The sequence below is a fragment of the Megascapheus bottae genome, chromosome 19, assembly GCF_031878675.1.
Source record: "Megascapheus bottae isolate mThoBot1 chromosome 19, mThoBot2.hap1, whole genome shotgun sequence".
Lineage (NCBI taxonomy): Eukaryota > Metazoa > Chordata > Mammalia > Rodentia > Geomyidae > Megascapheus > Megascapheus bottae.
Genome location: NC_143527.1, coordinates 28,046,822 through 28,063,197, shown reverse-complemented (window position 1 = coordinate 28,063,197; position 16,376 = coordinate 28,046,822). Strand labels below are relative to the sequence as shown.

General features: G+C 37.8%; 1 protein-coding gene across 10 annotated transcripts in view; it reads left to right on the top strand.

Moving 5' to 3' along the window:
• Dtna (dystrobrevin alpha) overlaps positions 1-16,376 on the top strand; it is a 287,652-nt gene that overhangs the window by 125,346 nt on the left and 145,930 nt on the right. Inside the window, exon 1 of one of the 10 annotated variants that reach the window (XM_090353263.1) lies at positions 15,708-15,782. The exons of the other annotated variants lie outside the window; for them this stretch is intronic. The gene's annotated coding sequence lies outside the window, so the exon portion shown is untranslated. Of the gene's footprint in view, positions 1-15,707; positions 15,783-16,376 lie in introns of those variants that run through there. 10 annotated transcript variants of the gene reach the window in all.

Here is a 16,376-nt window from a genome sequence, read left to right as displayed (position 1 = left end):
ACTTAACTTCTTAAGTTATCTTTTGCTTGTTACCCCTTTACTTTTCTCAGGAGAGTCTAAATGATGGTATTTACTTTCATATATGTATAATTTTAGAAACTGTGTTGTCCCAATAAAGGATGGAGCAGTATTTTCCTATCAAAAGGTAAGGATTATGGTGGACTTAACAATGGTTAATAATTAATGACGTAAGTGCACACATACTAGTGACAATTTCCCTGAGTTTATATGTGAACAATTGTGAATTTTATTTTCCCGCAGGAGGAGTTTCCAGATCTAAGGAGTTAAGACAAAGAAAATAAGGTTGATTTTTAGATTTTCCACATAATGTGTAATATTGATTTTTGTAACCTTTAAAATGTGAGCTTTAAATCTGTGTAGTTTGAGCAAAATCTGAAACTGTGAACCTGCATTTCAAGTCAACGAAGCCCATAAATAATGCAGCTCTCAATTCTGTCAATTTTTAACAATTCTATAACAGCAGGCTAGAAAGTTTAGTGTGTGTGAGTCTGCATCTGAGTTTGCCTTCAGATGTCATAGGTAAATACTTGAAGGTTTTACTTTCTCATTCTGCAAATAAGTAGAATGATAGGGGTTTTTTTTTTGCTCTGAACAGGTTTTTGTTATTTTTCCCATGCATTCCTAATATGTAAACAATTCTTGTATCACATGCTTTCCCTTCTTAAGTCAAAGTTCTTCCCAGGGTAGCAGTATCCATAAATGGTACATTTTGAGTGGAAGGACATTAGTCCATTCCAGACAAAGTTACATTCTTTCCGTTCAGCCACATGAAATGAGTTTGTCATGACACCCATTCAACAAGCCCCATTTTCTACATTCAGCCTCCTCACTCAGTCCATTCATTGTCAGTGTAATTCTATGATAGAACCCTGAGTAAAACAGACCACGTTACCATTTGAATCCCTGGTATGTTGCATGCTCCTTCAGCAAGAAAATTTTCCAGTTATTAAGTGCAATTTTCAAATTACCTTCCTATAAAATCCTGTCCCATACCGCAACATATCAAAGGCTATAAACAGAAAGCGTATGCCAACAACATCCTTAAATTATTGTTTCTAAATACAGAAACAAGACAAGGGTGTCTACCATCTCCATTCTTATTCCATATAGTGCTTGCCTTCTTAGCCCGATCCAAAAGGTAAGAAAAAGAAATGAAAGGGAAGGAAAAAGTACAATTATTCCTACTTGCAGATGATATGATCTTAGGCTTAAAGTTTTCTAAAAACTCCATCAAAAAATCCTTTAGATCTGATTAACACTTACATGCAAAACAACATGATACAGAATCAACATATAAAAATCAGGAACTTTTTTTTAATATACCAATAATGTAGTGCAGGGAAACAATCCTGTTTCCAATAACCTGAAAAAATTAGACAGCTGGAAATAAATCAACAAGGAGATGCATCTGCCATCTACATGAAAACTTTGAAGTTACCACATGCTAGAAATGGCAAGACCTCCCCTGTTCATAGATCAGCAGAATACTATAATTTCTATACAGATTCAGTACAGTCCTCACAAAATGTTCCAATGCCATTTTTCACATATATAGAACAATATTGAGATTTATATAGAAACACAAAATAGCCCAAGCAGCTAGAGTAATTATGAATAAAATGAGCAATGCTGAAAGTACCACAATACCCGACTTCAAATTATACTACTAGGTTATAATAACCTCAGAAATAAAGAAACCTGCATAATGCTGGAACAAAAATAACACATAGTCCAATGAAACAGAATATTCAGAAATAAGCCCACAAAACTATAGCCATCTGATTTCTTACATGTACTAAAACATACATTGGGAAAACACAAGCTCAACAAATGGTAGGAAGTTAAGACTACATTCTTATCGCTTCTCTTTATAAAAAATTAAGAATTATCCAAAATGTTAATTGAAGACTTAAAAAGGAAAAACAGTTGAAACCTTGTTATTTTTTTTTCTGGATTCTGCATTCCTATAGTACAAGATTGAAAGAGCCTAAAAAGATGAGTCTATAAATCTTCCCCAAACCTGGTTCTTAAAAGGAATTCCTTCCTCAAATGGAAACTCATTTGAGATGCTTCAGTTGGGTTTGGATGGGGTGCTTTTTATTTTTGAAAATTTTATTAACCAGACTTGTAAGGGGTATTGTGAAAGATCTCATATTTTGTCTTCCCCAGTTACAAATAGTGCAGAACAGATTGTAATTAACTTCTCATGAAAATATTCCTTTCTCTTCCACACTCATACCTGGAGTTCTTGCTTCTTGTCTACTAACTGCAGGCATCTGTAGTTGCTAGGTAACCAGTGGAGGCGCATCAGAGCCTGGAACACATCTGTGAGTGGACATCAGTTTTAGCTGGGTGACCTTGGTCTTAATTCTACACCAGCCACCCCAGGCATTTCTAGCAGACAGATGGAACCATAAATTTCTCAAAAGTAGCTCATTAAATCATAAAAATGAGAATTAACCTTTAACATAATGTCCTTCTCTGTGTCTGTTAGGAATTTGGTGAATAACAATTGAAGCAACAAGACTAGATCCTTCTGGCTCTGAAATGCTTTTTAGAGACTACAGGATGAAGTGTCTGCTTAAACTCACTTCCTTAGACAACTTGTTCTCAACTGTTTCTGATTTTCTTTGCTCAGATTCAGTGGGAAAATATTTTAATATTGTTTTCTATTTTCTAATAATATTCTTTTTCAAGTTGAATTTTCAAGGATTCTCAGACATTTGTCTATGTGCTGAAAGATTGTTTCTTACCAAAAAAAATGTAGACGTAAAGTGAAACAAAAAATGGGTAAAGTAAGTAGGATTTCTTTCATTGGCTTGGTGGAATTCACGCATAAAATAATTTATTAAAATGCCTGCTATCTTCTGAAGCAATGAAGTGTGAGTGGCCAATGTTATTCTTTTTTGACTAGGATATTTGATTATATTCTGAGAGGATAAATGCCCCAGGAGAAGATACCACGTCTCCTTAAAATATCTTGCCATCAAAATGAGAAAGAATATTATATTTGGATGAAAACAGTGATGAATATATAGTTGGGTTGAAAAAAAAGTAGCTTGAACTTCCAAGGAGAAAAAAAACACCAAAAATAATGTCAGCAAGTGGAATGGAATTCAGTCCTCAAATTCCATCTGCATGGCCTTCCAGACTTCTCAGCTCATGCAATGAGCTGAAGGTACACTGGTCACTGTTCAGGAAAAAAATGCATGCTATTTTATTCAAATTAGAAAAATGTCATTAGCCAACTAGTAAATCATCTGTGTGGACTTGGCTTCAAATATAAGCAAGATGGAAAAGAATCGACCATTGGTTCTTGGAAAGTATCCAGTGATCCTATCAGTTTATCCCCAAATAATAGCTTACAGTCTCTGTGGACATATTTTTATTGTGCTTGTAGACAGAACTGCTATGCACATTTAATGGGCACAAGCCAAGAGTCCCACTTAACATCCCAGTCTGCTTAGGACAGTCCTGTAAAGAAAGGATTGAATGGCCCAAGGATGTGAAACGGCTCAAAAATGTTAGTTACCATGTGACCCACAGTATACAATGTACTTTTCCTATGTTTCCTATTCATATTTAATCCTTGCCAACATTTAATTAAGTAGAGACTACTAACTCTGCCATTAGATGATGAAATGAAAGCTCAGAAGGTTAATTCAGCAACTAAAGGACTCTAAATTTCAAAGCATGTAAGACTCTAAAAGTCAGCTCCTATTCGGTCTATAGGCCTCTCTCTTCAAAAAAAATCGCTCTTCATCTTTGTGTGCCAATCCTCAAACTTACTGTCTCCCCAAAGTCCTTGCTATCATGTATAAATCATCCAGTGAACACGCTGATAATGAAGTATGCTCTGCTGTTCCATTTGCAGAGTCTAGAGTAAATTAGCTGGTTTCTTTGAACCCCAACTGCAGAAGAGGTGGCAGGGTTGGAAGTAATGACAAAAGATTCCTAAAAGAAGACAAATCCATTTGAAAATCACGGGGAAGATTATATTCTAGGATAGGACTTGCTGAATAAAACAGGGCAGATGATGCTCCAGGGAATTGATTGTGTAAAGTTCAGAGACTCGGAGTTAGCAGACACTACAGAAGGATGCAGTGCCCTCGCTGTTTTAGAGGAGATGCAGACTACTCCTTTCTATAAGAGAATCCCACGCTCTTCTTGCTTGTTACCTGCGCCTCCATGAGTATAAACATAGGTCTGAGTTAGACTGGAGCAAGGAAGAAGTTCAGAAAGTGTCACCATCACAAAGCAAGAAGAAGGCAATTCACTTCAGACAACACCTGCCCCAAAGAGCCCCATCCTCTACAGCATGTGACAAGAGAGCAAAAACATGCCTTTCAGAGAATGATTTTGTTTCTTGATTCATAAATTCCTTGCCCTGTCCTTCACACAGGCTAGCATAGGCTTTTTCAGTACTTCTGGTGGCGGTGTTTAGCTGAGCTCCGTTCCTTCGCAGACTCTTTGACTATTCAACTCAGCCTGTGTGCTTCTCCTGAGCTATTTTGTTCTGATCCAACACATCTTCTTTGATGTTCATTCCAGATTGTTTTTGTCCTAGTTCTTTTCCCACCATCAAACAGCCTCCTCCAGTCTTTTGTGCCTTGCTTGTTTATATTCAGTGGCTCATGCTTTGTACAAATGTATCTTTTCAAATATATGTATATGCATATATATATTATTGTTGTTGTAAAAGTGATGTACAGGGAGTTATACTTACATAAGTCAGGTACTGAGTACATAGCATTAGCTCCCTACCTCTTCACCTAATTTACTAGGCAATAGCCAAGCAGTGATGAATTCATTCATCCTCATGTACCCATACTTACATCTACTTGGTTGAGCTTTGTTGAAGAACACACAACAGAGCTCCTCCGAATCATCTCCACCTGGGTATGCTTGCAGCTTTCTATAGCTTCCCACTCTGCGGACCACAAGCTCGCCTCCTGCCCTCCACTGTGACTGGCTCATTCTTTCTCCACTTCATCAAGAATATGGAAACAATTAAATAGGACTTCCCCCTTGGCTCCACTTCCAGAGGTGCAGTAGTGTACATTGACAACGTCTTCCATACGTTTGCCCTGCTGTCACAGGAAAGACGGCTCCACAAGGAAGCTCCCCAACCCTTTTATCCATTTTTTCCCCATATCACGCCTCCCCTTGACTTTGGTGGACCACTCAGAATGTAATTTTAAAACTTTCCTATATTTATAAATCTTCCTCTGACTTTACATGTCCTTTCTGTTGTTTCCCCACTGCTGGTCTCCTAGTAATTCAAGCCACTTCCTTCTGTTCCATTCTCCTCTTCATCCTCACCATCCCATAAAAAAAGTAGGTTCCTATTGAAGTTAATATTTTCTGTGTATTTGAAATTCAGTGACTTCTTTTTCTCATTGTATTTTACTCCATTTCTTAGGAGTTGTGAACTCAAAAACCACCTCCTCCTTTCTGAAAACCTCCCTCCACTTGGCCGAAACATCCTCTCAAGGTTTCTTTCTCTGAAGCCTGGATTTTTGAGAGGGGGCAAACCTGGGAAATCTCTGTATACATCCTCTTCTCCCATTACTTAAAAGAGATTTGCTGTGTACCTACAATTTCTACTTGCATAGTGACATCTCATCCTTCTTTTAACTTCAAGCTGATCGGATGTCTCAAACAGTACTCATTTGCTCACATGTACTTCTTTCTCATTGCATTCATTACCTAGCATGTACCTGCATCAGTCTTCTGAACTCAAGTAAGTGACATCTCCATGTATTTCCTGTGCTGGGAGTTTTACTGTATGCTTCATGATCACCCATCCTCCCACATTCAAGTTGTGAGTGATTGCTGTTATGCCTGTCCTCCAAATTATGTCAAATATGTTTACTTTTCATCATCTCTACTGTCTAACCCATCATAAGTCAGCATCCAAGTGACTTCATCCGTGCCTGCTGCTGTTCTACCCATTTGATCAGAACTAGGATATTCTTTTAAAAATAAAAGTTGGGCCCACTACTGGTGACTCACACCTGTAATCCCAGCTATTCAGCAAGCTGAGATTGAGGATCAAGATTTGATGCCAGCCTGGCAAGAAAATCCATGAGACCCTTTATCTTCAATAAAATGTACTGAAACAACTGAAGTTGTAGGGTGTTAGCCTGGAGCAAAACAAACTCAGAGACAGCACCTAAGCCCTGAGTTCAAGTTCCATGACCAACAACAAAAAATGATAATAAATAATAATTGGAGCTAGACTACATCATTGTCACATCTCACATCTGTCAGATGATTTCCATTAAACCTGGAGTAGATTTTGGAATCCCTCAGGTGAGTCAAGACAGTGTTGACCCCTGTTGACCTTAACAGATTAATACATGATCCTCCCTCATGCTTAGTGTACTGGCCACACTGGTCTCTCTGCTTTCCTCCAACACAATAAGCTCTCTTCCACTCAGGGATGTTACCATGTCCTTCTATTTGCCTATAAAGCCTTGTCCCATCTCTGTAGGTATTCTTAAACAAGTCTGAGATTCCCACTGAACAATTTCAAAGAGGACATTCTTTCTTCAGACCCCACTGTATCCAGACACACACAGACTCACTATGAGGATAAGAGCAGCTCTACAGCTTTCTTAGAGCCTCGATAACAATCAGCTATTACAAGTGAAAATATTTTAAATTAGCATAATTATTCCTTAAACCACAAATTATGCCCTTCAGTAGTCCCAAGTGGGCTGTTTCCTCTTAGGTTACCATAGGGCTTTATTGTTTGTTTCTACTAAAGATTTCTTCCTATTTTAATGTAAATTCCTTTTTTTTTTGGCCAGTTCTAGGGCTTGAATTTAGGGCCTGAGAAGTGTCCTTGGGCATTCTCAAGGCTAAAGGTCTACCACTTGAGCCACAAAACAAGTTCCAGCTTTTTCTATATATATATGGTACCAAGGAATCGAACCTGGGTCTTCGTGCATGCTAGGCAAGCACTCTACCACTAGGCCAAACTCCCGGCCCTGTAAATTCCTTTTTGCAAATTATTTTGCTACTGTTTGGTTCTGGGAAAAAATCAGAAATGTGTTTCTTTATAAAAGTATTTTGTAAAAATATAACTCACTCAATAAATGAGAAACTATTAAGGAAATAATATGAGGAATAAACAAAAGAGAACTTATTTAAAACTTACTTAAGTTTTAAAGTATTAAAGCAATGATTTGAGTAATGCATTCTAAAGCCTTCTTCTACAGGTAGAAGTTCTCTTTGACCAGGAATTGATTCCCATGTCCAGAACTTTGACAGTTGTCATTCCTTTACCATCCCCACTAAAATCTCATAATTCTCCAGCTGTACAACCCATAATCAATGCACTACTGCTGCTCTTTTACATAGAATTTCTTAGCTTCTTTCCTCTCCTTCCTTCTCTCCCATACTAGCCAATATACAATTGTTAGGGTCATTTTAAGTTTATTGCCAAAAGAAAGGAAAAACAGCAATCTTCTTTTGAATTCAAGTCAGGAAGTCTGTAGTCTCCAGTAATATATTAAGAAGAATAAAAAAAACACTAAACATCTAAAGCAACTCTCCATTTTATAGTCAAAGTAATTTTTTAAAGGCTGTTATTGTTGAGATTATAGGTGATTAAAAATTGTATTTTCTACCTGTTTTTTAGCTGTTCTGCAATATGTACCAAGAGTCTCAAAAGTCCTGAAGCAGACTGGTTTTGTGTTTGGTCTTTTGGATATGATGAGGATGGGCAATCCAAACCACAGCATCGAATGCACAATGCAGCAAGCCAGATCATTGCCTGTGACCTATTCTATCAGGAATTCCTTTTCACCACAGAACCTGACGAAAGGGCACTGTACTGGCTTCCACAGTTGTGGAGAACACCTGCTCGCCCTTATTTACATGCTGGTCTCTTTTCAAAAGCTGACGTACCTCCTGACTGGTTCCTATTCCACCTCCCTTCCTGTTTATTGTTCAGCATTCGACCTTCTGAAGAGTCTTATTTCATGTGTTACTGTGAGGCTCTAAACAGAAAGCAGTGCCCAAATGAGGAAATTTCTCCCAGATTGGCTTCAGTGAGTCGCTTAGGGCTGGAAATGACAGATGGTCATTTCCTACCAATGCAAAATTCGCCACAATGGACACCATATCTAATAGATTAACTTATGTAAAATTTTTAAATTACTAAATGGACCTCTCATTCTAATAATGAAATGTATTTAAATAGAATGAAATTTAGCTTATTACTAATAGTTTATTCAAACAAACTTGCAAGTGGTATGTCTGTCTTTGATAGTCCCTATTTTTCCATTTCTGCAATTTTGCCCTTTGTTTTCTTACTCGCTTGCCTTACTCCCACATTCACATTTCCTTTACAAACAGATTTTGTTCCAGTTTCTATTTTTCCATAGCAATTGATTCTTCTATAGGCTTGCCTTAATTATTTTTCTGAGCTGTTTATTTTTCTAAATCCCTTTTCCTAAAACCATGGTTGTCATGAACAATTAACTTTTACTGTTGACTACTGACATATGATCTTGCATTTGCTTGCCAGTCTCCTCCACCTCCTTGTCTCTGATACATACACACGTATTACTGAATAGGCAGTAACAGGTCACCTTTCCCTTGCTCACTTAACAAATGACTTGTCTTTTCCCAGAGAGCATTACCAAAGAAAGCAGAAATTCAATAGCTTCTATCACTCCTACATCTAATCATCTTGGTCAATGATAAGCTATGTTAGGCTCTCCACAGATCTTAGCACGGGTGCTGTTCAGATATGAGTTTCAAGTATCTGAGCACAAAGAAAGAGAACCTGGGGAAACACAGCTAGGATCCCAGCAACAAGTATTTTTCATCGTTGTGGGAACCTGAATGACCTAATTAAATTATCCACTTGCACATCAGTCGATGATAGTTTCTCATCTGATACCACATCTACAGTTACATTTTCTCTCTATATATTCTTATCTCTCCATCTGTATTGTGCACCATTTGTAATTTCTTTGACTGCATCTAGTACAATGAGTGCTTTAAGAAGACACTTAATTAAAATTTATTGAATTTGAAGTTATCTCATTTTAGAATAAATTACACAGAAGAAACCAGGAAGCACTTGCTTCTAGTACTATATATTCAGAATAAGAAAATCAATTCTTTTAGAGAGTGAACTTTCAGGAACTTGCCCATTTCTTTAACTCTACTGGTTGACTTGATTTTCAGAAATGTCCTTCCTTCTTCTATATCCTGTGTATATGCTGTCACACAGAGACATCATTTTGGCCGTACAAACACACCTGAGTATACAGGTTCCTGGATAGTCACAGAAGGTAACAACACAGGTCCTTGGGGAGTTGCCTGAAAGTCAGCCCCTCAGATCACACAGAACTGTTGCCCTCCCCACAGAATTCTGATTGTTTTATATGAATTTGTGCTCACTCACTTTAGGAGCATCCTGACTTCCCAACTCTCTTGAAAGCTTTTCATGTTGGTTTCCTCAGAACAGATTTGCAGCTGGGAGACTGTTTGTTTCTCAAGGTCCATCCAGTTTTGCTATTAGAAGGAGATAGCTCTGGAATGTTATAGGGTTGTCCTATGTGATTGACCAAAGTGAAACAATATCAATCACTTTCAGGTTACCTCCTATTCCTGATGTGACCCATTCATGGAATTCTACCAAGTGATACCAGGACACCACACTGGAACTGAGAGGGGAGCCCCTAAGATTGAATTGCTTTTAGAGTTAAGATGAGAAGATCCTATGAATTCTAAAATTTTGTGCTTCACATTTGCTAACTTAAAATCAACCAGACACTGGTGTTTTGTGTAATTCTAGTTACTCAGGATGTTGAGATCTGAAGATTATGGTGTGAAACCAGCCCAGGCAAAAAAAATCTATGAGACTATGATCTCAAATAAAAACTACTACTGAAAAAAAATTAAAAATCCAAAAGTTGAGCTGTAACTCAAGTGGAAAAATATCCTTGAGCAAAAAAGGCTCAGGGACTTTGTCTATGTGCTGAGTTCAAGACCCAGACCATCATACACACACACACACACACACACACACACACACACACACACACTCATTAATAATCTTATCCTCAGAAATACATTGTAAGGAGGCAACCTTAGACACAACCAAATAATTATACACAAAATTATACTGATTGTCATAAAAGGGATGGGAGGGGTTAAATGCATCCCTAAGAATAAGGAAGGCTACATAAATTCTGATACATCCAAATAGTAGACTTCACTGGTAGTATTTTCAAAGAACATGAATACAATATTGTATATTCACACATGTTTCATTAAATAGAAGACAATATTCAGAATTATTCAAGGTTTAAATATGTGAAGTAATTCATAAAAATGTTAACATTGGCTACATTTATAACTGAATTATGAGTGCTTTGATGTTATTTCAGAAATCTCTTTTATATTCTTCAACTTCTGTGAAATATCCACATAATACTTTCAATAAGAAAATGTACAAAATTATAACTTTTATTATTAAATTAAATGCCAAGTATAACTTTTACTAAGACTAACTCCAGAACATAACTAGAAAATTGAAAATGTTAAAGAAATGAAAACTACACAGAATTTTGAGAGTCAGCTTCCCTAAATGAATGAGGTAAAATGATACAGGGTTCATATTATATTATCAATAGGATACCTCCAATAGGATATTATAAATTATAGGTGTCTCTAGTCATTCACACATTGAGGCTAAAGGAAGATATGCACAGCATGGATGACAAAGGTTTCTAGCTATATGCATACAATCATAAAAATTATTTTATGAGATGAACTCCAAGAAAAGGAAGCTGTTACTTCTGTTTTTGTTTTCTTTTCCTTTTGTTTAGTTAGTGTGTTTGTATTTAGGGTGGCAAGGGGGGACACAAAAGAAGTGGAACAAAGGGTTAACAAATACAACAGTGACATATACTAGACATCATGTAAAAAATGAACTGTATATCTTGTGGATGGGATTGGGAGTGAAAAACTGGGAGAGAGCAAGGGAAGGGAAGACATGTTTCAAAACAAATTGTACTCATTACTTGACTCATGTGACTGTAACCCCCCCTACATATCAGCTCTATAATCAAAATATAGACATTTTTAAAATAAGATATGTAGTCATCACTTTTGCAGTGTTATTTTAAAATACAGAAAAAACAAAAAAATAAGTATAGATATTAGGACACAGTTTTCCTTTCTATAGATTCGAGGGAGATCTCAAATAGTGTAATTCTTGTTTTTTTTTTCCAGACAGAGCAAATTTATTTGAAAATGGTATAGACTCTTCATAGAGAGGGGTATCAGAGCTGAGAGTCCCAAAAATATCTTTCAAGGAGCAGGTGTTTTATTTTAGACCTCTTTTTTTTTTGCCAGTCCTGGACAAATAGTGTAATTCTTTAGAATGGTAAAGTAAACATTCAGCAAAATAAAATACCAGGAAGTGGGTACTCAGAAGTGGTGGGGTGGTATTTAAGGAGAAAGAGCTAGAGAAATGAAGAGAAGAGGAAGAAAACATCGTAAAGAATCCAGTGTACACGTTACAAAATTAAGGAGTATGAGAGAAGGCGTGGGTAGGGAGGGGTGACACTGTTGAAAAGGATAACACTGAACAAGGCATGTTGTGTTTATGAACTGCTTTGTCAAATGACAAGTCCTTCATACAACTAAAGATAATCTAAAAAGGAAAAAAAAAGATTTCTCTTAATTTAGTTCAAAAGTAGTGTATATACTTTGAAACTATATTAAGGATGAAATTGAATATATTGCTTTTGTTACAAATGGAGATGTTTATCAACAGCCTTGCTCTTTGGTAGGAACAAAAATAGAATAGATACTAATATGATTCATATTTGGTAGGTCAGCTGTTCATAGTGGCCCAAGAATCACTGTGCTTGCAGAAAATGGTTCAGTATCTCACAATCGCTTTTTTTGTGCTGCTGCTAACAAGTTTTCTTAATATAAACCAGTGCTTTTAACAAGGAGGCCACTTGTGGTCTCCAAAAATAGTTTTAAAATGTTACCTGAACAATGACATTTGCAGAGGTTCTGGTTATTTTGGCACGTTTCATGAACATTACCAGCCTATGTTTTTTTGTCTGGTTAATTCAAATTTATGACCTCTGAGCTAGTGTGATTAATAGGGGTTTGTGGAAAATTAAGTGTTCCCCCCTACAGAAAGAGAGCAGTGAAGCAGATAACCTCCTAAACTCCCAGCCGCTGATGTGGAACCAGACATCCTGGGGTACTTTCCAAATTATCCCATAGGCTACAAAAACACTTTGGCCTCCATGTGATTGAATCGTTGTTTGTTTGGGTTTTTTTCCTATGCACCTAAATGGGTGACACTGCAGGAGTTCTGTCCTATGTCTGTTCACAGGAAGAAGGGGTTTGGGACTATGTGAAACTAAGTCTATTATATCTTATCCCATAAGGAGAGAAAATCAAATGAGTTGGTTTGACATCAGACAAAAGGTGCCTCTCCTGTTTTCCACTCATATTAAATGCTCTAGCTGCATAGGCTAGTAAAGTTTACAAAACGAAGAATTAGAACCATTTAATGGCCACTGTAGCAACAAAAATGCACAAGATAAAGATGCCTAAAGCAATGAATGCATAGTCTTCAGCCAGTCACACTCCTGAGAAGAGGGAGAGGTATGAATTATTCAAATTGTGGCTCTATCAGCCTTTCTTCTCCACACTGCCCAGAAGCAGATTTGCGGCTGCTAATTTGCCAGAGCGGCTGCTTCTTGTCCTTTTGCCTGTTCTATCTCATGCTCTTTGTAGGATTAGAGCCTCATGACTCACAACACTGGAAGATTTTTGAGGGTTGTAGCTGTGCCAGAGCTATTTTAATCAACTCAACTGATTTGGTGTAGGGCTTTTCTTCTTCTTTCTTTTAATGAAAGAGCAATAGTGCAATATACAACTTACTCATTTGGCTCATTCTTTCTGGAAACTTATCTGGAATGAATGTTGTGGGGCTGGGATTTTGTTGTTGTTGTTGTTGTTTTATTTTGTGTCTGACATCCAACAATTTTAACCCCTGGTTGATGTTTGTATTACATCTTCATAGAGATTGTAATGCTAATTTCCCAATGTCATTGGCTTTGTAATTTCTTGAAGTAGAAAACCCCCTAAAGCTATATAGTGATAGATAGTTTTAGGTGCTTGTTATAAATCAAGGTGACCTATCAGGGTTCTAGGCCAGTCCAAGCAAAAGAATGAAAAGAGAGAAAAAGGAAGAAGAAAGAAAGAAGGATGGAAGGGAGGGAGGGAAAGAAGAGGAGGAGGAGGTGGGGAGGAGGAAGAAGGAGGGGGAAGGAAGGAAGAGGAAGCAAGGAAGGAAGGGAGGGAGGAAGGAAGGAAGGAAGGAAGGAAGGAAGGAAGGAAGGAAGGAAGGAAGGAAGGAAGGGAGATGCTTTTTTCAAAATTAAGCCAGGTATAGTAGCTCAAATCTGTAATCCCAGCTACTTGAGAAGCAAATGTCTCAAGAACATGGCCCAAGGCCAGCCTGATTAGAAATGTGAGCCCCTACCTGGAAAGCACTAAAAGCAAAAGGATTTGGGATGTCGGGGGGGGGGGGGGGGGGGAGGGGGGGAGAGGTGATAGAGTACTTGCCTAGCAGTTGTAGAGCCTGGAGTTTAAGCCCCAGTGTAACTTCCTTTTAAAGACTACTATTAATCTAATGTCAATAAAGTATTTTAAATGAAATCTATGTAGCTGAGAGCTGGTGGCTCATGCCTGTAATCCTCACTACTCAGGAGGCTGAAATCTGAGGATCACAGTTCAAAGCCAGCCTGAGCAGGAAAGTCCATGAGACTCTTATCTACAATAAATCACCAAAACTTAGAAGTGATGTGGCTCTAGTGGTAGAGCACTAGCTTTGAGCAAAAATACTCTGGGATAATACCTAGGCCCAGAATTCAAGCTTTAGAACTGGCGCGCGCACACACAACACACACACACACACATACACTACAGAGAAAGCAATCTATGAACATAATTTCCATGCTCATACCTTTCATGGCAGATTCCTGATACTCCACTTAATTTACAAAAAATATTACTAATAACTGATACAGCCATTATTTGTAAATGCAATATGAATACCAGAGTGAAGGGCTTTACATACTATGTTTTCCTTTCATATTTAAAAATCAGATAACCAAGACATCAGCTTCCAACTCTAACCCTCTTCCCATATTCCATTATCACAGTGGGATATGGAGAATTCTGAGTTAGTCATTTTCTCATAGATAGCTGGAGCTAAGGACCAGCTGCCCAGCTATTTACATAAAGCAGTGACTGCATTTATTCTGTGTTGTCATCTAAACCCATCCTGGAAGACACCTGACTAATAAATAATGTGTATCTGGTTAAAAATAAATGTCAGCAACAGGGAGAAGTCAGGTGTCATTAAACTTTCTCACTGGTCCTCTTGTTCAAACACTCAATAAATTCAGTCAAAGCTTGATGCTTCTTTTTCCTAACCATTCAGGACAGAAGGAGCTCTCCTGTACCAAAACAGTTTACCAGTTATCTGAGCCAGAAAGATTGAATGGGACAAGACTGTTTTTCCTTGGAGCCTCTATGTTTGGAGAGGGACGAGCGAGTGATGTTCAGAGAAGCATATTAGATAGTGATTTAGAAATTGGAAATAAACTGGGGAAGCATCAAGACTGTGCAAGCAACTGGTAACTAAGGGAAGGAAGCAGGAGGAACAGTAGGTGGGGTTCCAGAAGACAAAGGACAGAGCGCCTGCTGGGGCAGGAGTGGGTAGTGGTAGGGAAAGACTCAGGTTACAGGAAGCTCCAGGCACCGAGACTTGTCAACCATCCCTTCAGTTACTGGAAAACTAAAGGTGACTCTTTACCTCTCAGCCATAGACATTGGAGAGACCCGGAAGGGTTCACAGTTAACCTGTCCCAAATTATAGATCATCCTTTTAAGCTCAAGCCCCTGGAAAACTACATCAGTATAGATTTAAATTTAGGACCACTGTCAAACAGAACTGAAACCTGACCTGTTGAAACAATGTTAAACACTGGACTTTGATAAGAAGAAAGTGAAGAATTTTACCTCCCACATCTAAGCTAGGACTGAAAGTTTCCTTTGGGTAGGGAAAAAAAAACCAACTTTGAATCCAGCCCTTCATATATACTGATGTATGTTCTAGTGTCTGTGTATACTGAATAATTTAATGTATTTTTTAATGTTTTAAAAGTGCTGTGAGATTATTTCCTATTGAGTTAGTAACTGGCATTTAAACATATTCAGTTGGCAGAAGTAGCTGGAGATAATGATCAGTATTTCAAGAGATTAGTGGTGATTTAATTAGTTTAAATGCTGTGAGAGACCTTTTATTCAATTCCTGTTTATTTGGTTTTCTTTTCACGTCTTGTCCCCCTTCCTCATAGAGTTGAGTCAGCAAGAGAAACATATTCAAATTAGTCTCGTCATACAGAAAAAAAAAATTCTGACTTTGTCAGGGTGGGTGGAGGGGAAAAAAGCAACTTTTTTGTCAGTCTTTTGTATTTCAGCAGCTGGATTCGCTGCTTCCATGGCAACGGACCACATGATGAGGTGTATTAGATTGCTGTGTGTTGAGGACTAGGGGAAGAATGAACACAGCTTTTGATTGAAGTTAAAGGTTACTTGGGAGCTTCTCCTGTGGAAAGTCAAACATTAGCGCTCGCAGCATATGTAGTGTTCCTGAGGAAGAAATTAGGGGCATTTAACTTCAAAACCAGGTAAGGTATAATTGGATCTTTGAAACAGAACTCTCTCACTTCGGCTGCAGTGGCATAACTTACTGGGTGGAATTTCACGGCTGCCCCCACCCCCACCTCTTCATGGACACGGGACACATTCCTGCTCCCCTTCCCTAACTCCCCTGACTCTGATTTCATCTGTTCTTTATTGCAAAAATCTAAAATATTGGGAGTTTTGCCATGCTGGTGCATTGTTGTAGTTCTCTGGTGTGTATGTATGTGTGTGAGTATAAGTCAAAGAAAGAAAACTGGAAAGGAAGGAACAAGAATGTAATAATTAGTATGTCTTTAGCTCTAGGGGAGGCTGCGAAAAGTATTAGTCCCTTATTTTGTCCTTTAAAAATGGTCCACTTTTCTTAGAGAAACCTTGATACTTATAGGGCAAGTGGCCAAAGGTACCTGTTTCTTCCTTATTTAAACAGTAGGGCAAAGTTTGCTAGCAGATTATTTTAAAGTTTTTTTTTATATGTGGGCTTTATTTTCCTTTTTGAACCATATTATCCTGAGCTTCAGTTAACATGAACAGTTCAGTTGTATAGTGTTTATCATGCATTCTATTTCCATCAGTAATCT